The following is a 6,961-nucleotide window of genomic DNA, read 5'->3' on the forward strand; positions in this document are numbered from 1 at the left end:
GTTGGAACAACACTAATGTTCCCATTCTATGGTTAAGGATAAACACATTGTCCATAACTATAATCCATCATCTTTATCTCAGAATTTATGCAGTTTAGCTGAAGTATTCTTATAGACAGATATATTGCTTTTTAAAAGCCTTTAATAGAAAAACATGGAGAAAAAATTAAAGCATCCAAGACACGGCCAGATAACTGTGGGGCATGGAACAAGTTAGTGTGCAACCTGTTTCTGTACACTGCAAAATTCTAGTGAAACTATCAAAAGAATAAGGATAAAGAGACAAATTAGTCATATCTGGAGGAATCAAACACTAGTCTACAGACACGAGACAAGACCCTTCAGCTGACTCAGTGCCAGGGCATGCTGGTAATGGCTGGGGCCATATTTGGTCGTCACAGTCAGGGCACTGTTATTAAGGGACTGGGTGAAGCCAGGGCAGCACTAAGCATCCTGCCATGCACAGGGCTGTCTCTCTCAACTTTGCTGACCTCCTATGCTGGAAAAGTCCTAATTACAACTGTAAGACAGAATATTACAAAGTAATTTAGAGCAATAAAACCAGATAATGAATAAATTCATTAAAAACTACGGTGGTATGTTATTTGTGTTTTAATAAATAAAGCTTGCCTGAAGATCAGAGAGCAAAGTAGCCATACTAGTCAGCCATACAGTCCAGGGAGTGGTGATACCTTAAATCCCAAGACTCAGGAGACAGAGGCAGATAGATCAAAGCTACCCTGGGATACCTAAGATTGATCTGTCTAAAAGAGAAACAGAGCTCACAAAAAGACGATCCCAGCCCTTGAAATCACATACCTTTAATCCCAACCCTAGGGTGGTGGAGACAGGAACAATATGGCTGGGCAGAGAGCGGATTAGAAAGGGAAGGAGGTCAGTGGAGTAGGGAGTCTGAGGTTGGTGGAGAGCATTGCAGGACCACTCCTTTGTCTGTCTATGCCTTTGTAGAGGTAAGAGACAGTGGCTGGCTGCTTTACTTCTCTGATCTTCAGTTTGAACCCCAATATCTGTCTCTAAGTTGTTATTATTCATGTTACATTTGGCACCCAACTTTTGGGATACGAATTCACCAAAAAGCCGTTTCCCTGTGGCTTTTCCACTACCAGAATAAGCTGGAGCTACACGCAGCCAGAGTCACTGCCTTACTTACTAGGTTTTCCTTTTTCTCTCCCGGAGGGCACTCACTGAACCTCTTCCTCTAGCTGCTGCCAAACTAGATAGCTGCCTTGAAACCCAATCAAGTTTTTACTGTTCGCAGCAACAATAAGCCTCACATCTTCATCAACATCATCAGCAGATTTGGTAAGACAATTAGAAATCTCTAAAGGGAGGAATTATTTAAAGGAGAAAGTTTTTCCGACATTTAGAACTGGGCAACACCATCACACTTGGAGGGATTTGTGTCTGCACGTTGATATGCTGGGCAGTTTGAAGAAGGAGTGATTAAATGAGAGGGTGACTAATTCAGGTGCGGCTATGAAATGTCAGTTGTAAACATTACCAGCATTATCGTCTTTGTCTTATCACTGTTAAAAAGCTGGTTAATCTAAGATGCAGGCCTTGGAAAAAATTAATAAAACATCATAGAGATATTCAAATCCAGACAGAGGAATTTAATAGAGAGCCAATTTCAGCACCGCATTGTAAGAATAAAGAGGAACAGTCTAAGGTTTTCAAACAACCAACCTTAGTGTCTCCAGTAACCTTAAAGGAATTGCCAAATGATAGAATAAGAACATTATGGACTTCTGTGCCAATGTTAGATTTAAGGAGAGCCAGGGAAGCAATGGTCTCATGTGGCATGATTCACATTTTGTGAAGCAAATGATAAACCCATGGTCAGTTTGTAATGGAATTTTCCCTAAAGACTGGATAGATTGGTTAAAGGTGTTTAAGAGCCTGATCCACAACTACAGTGGAATATCTGGTTCAGAGAAGAGGCTAAGAGTATTGAACAATGAATGGAGTAAAGCTAGAGATGTGGAAATCTCCCAAGATCAAACACTCTTAGAAGGAAATTATGCTACTATAGAAAGGCAATCCTTATATGATGGCCACACCCTGGCTTTATGCCATGCAGCAGCATTGAATGCTTGGAACAGAACTGAAGAAGTAAGAAAGAAGATTGAATCATTTACTAAAGTCATACAAGACCCAAAAGAAACCTTCATGGATTTCTTACAAAGATTGACATTAGCAGTAAATAGAATGATACCAAATTCAGAAACTAGATAAGTAATTAAATCTCTGGATTTTGAAAATGCTAATTCTCAATGCAAAAGAATATTTAGGCCATTAAAGGCAAGGTCAGCATCTTTAGAGAAATGGATTCAAGATACAATTAATATTGAATCTCATGACCATGATGATACTTGGATAGGAGAGCTGATTTCCAGAGGTTTGAAGAAAAATTGAAATCTGAATCTTAACTGCATTCTGGTCATATTTATCCTTCAAACACTCTCCTAAAGGAATTTTAATGCTGAGGGAAGGTATTGTTTTAGAATAGATCTTTTAACCATATAAACTGAGTAAAAAATTTAAAACTTACGTGGAAAAGTCTCTGAGTTAACTCTAAAAGGAAAATGAGACTTTATCAATTAGCAGTAATAGACCCAGTAGAATTATAGTACCTTTTTAATAATGATGCAGTTGACAAATTATAAGAAGAAAGGGAATCCTGATTTGCAATATTATGAATATTTACATATTGAAACTGCTGAATTTATACCATTTGCTACAGAATTGACTTTATTATTTACTCAGTTACAGGATACAATCAGGAATAGGAATCATCCCATATATATAACACACATCCAGTCCCATATGGGTCTGCCAGATCCTCTAGCACAAGGTAATGCAGAAATCAATTATTGATTAGAAATGTACTAAAGGCTTCAGAATTTTATTAAAAATATACATCAATAGCAAAGGTTTAAGAAAAGACGTTTACATCACATGGAAACAAGACCTGGAAACCATAAGAAAATATCCTACTTGTTCATTATATAACTAAACACCATTACCTGCAGGAAGTAACCCAAAGGATACTCAAAGGAATGAAATCTGGCAGATGAATGTGTTCCATTTTTTAGAATTTGGAAAACTAAAATATGTACACCACACTATTGATACCTATTTAGATTTTCAATGGGCAACTGCTTTAAATTTGGAAAAGGCTGATTCAGTCATTACACACTTGCTAGAATTTACAGCCATCATGGGTACACCTGTACAAATAAAAACAGACAATGTTCCAGCATATGTCTCTAAGAAAATAAAACACTTCTGCTTATTATAATATAAAGCACATTATAGATATACTGTGCAATCCTATAGGCCAGGCAATTATAGAAAGATCAAATCAAATTTTAAAGGATATGTTAAATAAACAGAAAGGGATGATAAATATCCCCCAGAAATAGATTAAATAATGCTTTATTAACTTTAAAATTTCTAAATGCTAATGAGAAAGGAACACCAGCTGCAGAGAGACACTGGATAATAGAAAAAGCTAAGGAAATAAATCAGTTGGTATACTTTAAAGATGTGCTGACCTCAGAACAGAAACTAGGACATATGTTGCATAGAGAAGGGGGTTTTGCTTTTGTTTCCAGGGGAGAAGAAAAGCTATGGATACCATCAAAATTGATAAAGATTAGATTTGAACAAGAGACACCTCTTAATTAGAAGAGATGATAGTTCATCAAACAGCATGGCCACTTAATCTAAATTAACCTATAAAACTAACAAGTGCTTTTCATTTGATCAGATATAACTTGCAGAAAGAGAATCTCCTCCAAGTTAAGTCTGGAGAAGGGTTCCTTTTCTCCGTTTTCAGGAGAGTAAAGGTATCTAGCTAAGGAATCTGAAGACCACTGGACAAATGAGACATCAGAAGAAAAAGAACAAATCATCCACAAAATTGTCTCAAGAAAATTGGTAAATTGGCCTATTGGTATATGACATTTCCAACAGAATAAAATTTTATATGTCTTCCCAAATCTTTGTTTCTGCTGTTCTCTACAGACATATAATGCAAATGGTCTTTTTGTAGTCCCAGTCCAGCTAAAGATTAAAGCTGGCTTTAGTTGGAGTGTGGCTCTCTCCTTCTCCAAACCCAAGCATGCTTGTAAGTGAAATCCAAACTCTGTCTCATGTCAGAAGAGCCACCTGATATGGCACAGAAGAAAAACAAAAGTTTAGGAACTATTCTATTGTCACTCATCTCATAGTTCTTCAGTTTTATATTGACTCTTTAACAGCTTTTCTTGTAGTATAAATTTTATAAGATTAATACATATATTTTCTAAACATTTTGTCATGATATTGTTATTCATATGGAGTACTAATTCTATTTTTTTATTATTTTTTATTTTTTGGTTTTTCGAGACAGGGTTTCTCTGTGGTTTTGGAGCCTGTCCTGGAACTAGCTCTTGTAGACCAGGCTGGTCTCGAACTCACAGAGATCCGCCTGCCTCTGCCTCCCGAGTGCTGGGATTAAAGGCGTGCGCCACCACCGCCCGGCCTGGAGTACTAATTCTAGAAACAGGTTTCATCTACCTTCCTGCACATGATTTGAGTTTGAGTTTCTATCAGGTTTTTTGCAGTGAACCATGAGCATGCCTAACAGTGACCTTTGAAGTCTCCAAAAAGAGGATGGGACCCCATAGTGATGATTCTTCTAGGACTATGATAACACCACTAAGATAAAAAATACCACTCAAGATCTGCTTTTGAGCTACAAACTGCTCAGAACAATTTTGAGGTGGCTAGCTGAGATGATCCAGTCTCACAGACTGCTCTAGTCAGGACTTGGGACGAGCCCTGCACTTTCCCATTATGCAGAGACTGAATAACAAATGATACAGCTCCCTCTCCCAGGACTTGACAATTAACCCAAATTTTTCTTTTCAGGATTCCCTAAAGATACCATCCTTCCCAGACAGCAGGGAGTAATTTTAAGAATACGATGCCTGTATTACCAAGAGGTAGGGATTTGGTTTTTGGTTGTTCAAGAGATAATGGATATTTGTCATTGTTTAGGGAGGTTTGTTACTGGTTGTTGTTTATTATGGCCAGGAGGATAGTTGACTATTTAAAGGACTTATGATGTCAGTCTTATATAAATTTGGAAAAAGGAGGGAATAACACAATCTTATGAAAACTGAGGTGTTAGAAAAACAAGTCACCAACAAGTACCACATAGAAACAGGTGCAGAATTCCTGTACAAAATAGAAAAAAAATACAACAGGCACATGGGATTTATTTCACCTAACATATATAACTCAAATGCCTGATGGCACAGGTTGGTAATTCCAGCTTCTCGGGAAAGTAAGGCATTATCAGAGATTCAAAGCCTGCCTAGGCCAGCTGAAGTCCAGTCAGGTACTCAGGGAGAGAGCTAGAGAGACTAACACTCCAGCAGCAATGAACCCACTCTTTCTTCTTTCTTTTCTTTCTTTCTTTCTTTCTTTCTTTCTTTCTTTCTTTCTTTCTTTCTTTCTTTCTTTCCTTCTTTCTTTCTTTCTTTCCTTCTTTCTTTCTTTCTTTCTTTCTTTCTTCTTTCTTTTCTTTCTTTCTTTCCTTCTTTCTTAGTTTTTCAAGACAAGGTTTCTTTGCAGCTTTGGAGCCAGTCCTGGAACTAGCTCTTTCAGACCATGCTAGCCTCAAACTCACAGAGATCTGCCTGCTTCTGCCTTCCCAGTGCTGGGATTGAAGGCATGTGCCACCACCGCCCAGCCCAATCTGTATTTCCAACTCCTGATGGAAACAACTGTAGAACTAGAAATCGGAAACTTTATTGCATAATGACATCTGTGAATGAGCAGCAGCCACCAGAATGCTCATTCACCAATAGTTTGTCCTAGGACCGGCAATAAGATGAGGCTGTCTGCCCATACAACTTCTGCTGAGCTTTGTTCTGGGTTCTCCCACGTCTTCCAAAGACAGAAGATTAGAAAGGGAGGCAGTTAAGCTACTCACAGCTCAGTGCAGACAAGTCTGAGCTACTTGTCCCTGTAGGCTATGTGTGCAGGGAGTCTCTTAATTCTGCTGGAGTTAATGCTAAGTCACAGGGTAGACACTGTGTGTTTCCACATGCCAGCAAGCAGCAATTGGGACATGCAATTTTAAAACAGTATTTAAAATACTGTTTTTAAATACTTAAATACTTTAAATATTTAAAATACTATTTTTAAAATTTTTTAAATATTTAAAATACTTTTAAATGCTTTTAATGAAGACAGGGGCTGTATTCTGAAACTACAAAGCTGGTGAAATGAAAACATTCAAATAAACAAAGTAATGGCCACAGTGCAGATTGTTGGCCTCGGAGGTTCAGACTGACACTGAGGTTGGGGCCTCCTCTGCCAGCAGATGAATATGGGAAAGGAGTGTGGATTTTCAGTACCAGTTTCCAGCCAGGTTCACCAACCTGGGTCTGCCCTGAGCCGGGACCAGTCTGTGAACACTGGAGCTGGCTGTTTAACCTCTGATATTGTCCCAGAAGTAGCATATTTAAAATCCACGAAATTGTCCTTTCTTGCATTCCTCCCCACTGGTGGCTGCAGCTGATAAAACAGAATGCTTCTTTCGCTGAATTTAGAGAGTCGACAGAGTATGGACTTCATGTGCCTGATGGTAGAACAGAAATTCACGGAACTACCGTTTGCAAACTCCGGTTCCGGTTGCCAGGTGTCTCATGGTGTTCAGAGAGAGATGATTTCGAGGAGGGAGCCCCAAGGATTTCCTCTGCTGACTAAATCTCTGCCATCCCATTATTCCAACAAAATACTTAAAAATCATTCTTAAAGAGAAATTGCAACATCCAGCTTTGGGCTAACTGAATCTCTTCCCAGGATTTATGAAGATACAAGTTTTGTTTGAATAGATCTGAAGGAAGATTTGGGATTATAAATAATTCTTAATTTTTTTTTT

Source organism: Microtus ochrogaster, chromosome 4 (assembly GCF_000317375.1).
Source record: "Microtus ochrogaster isolate Prairie Vole_2 chromosome 4, MicOch1.0, whole genome shotgun sequence".
Classification (NCBI taxonomy): domain Eukaryota; kingdom Metazoa; phylum Chordata; class Mammalia; order Rodentia; family Cricetidae; genus Microtus; species Microtus ochrogaster.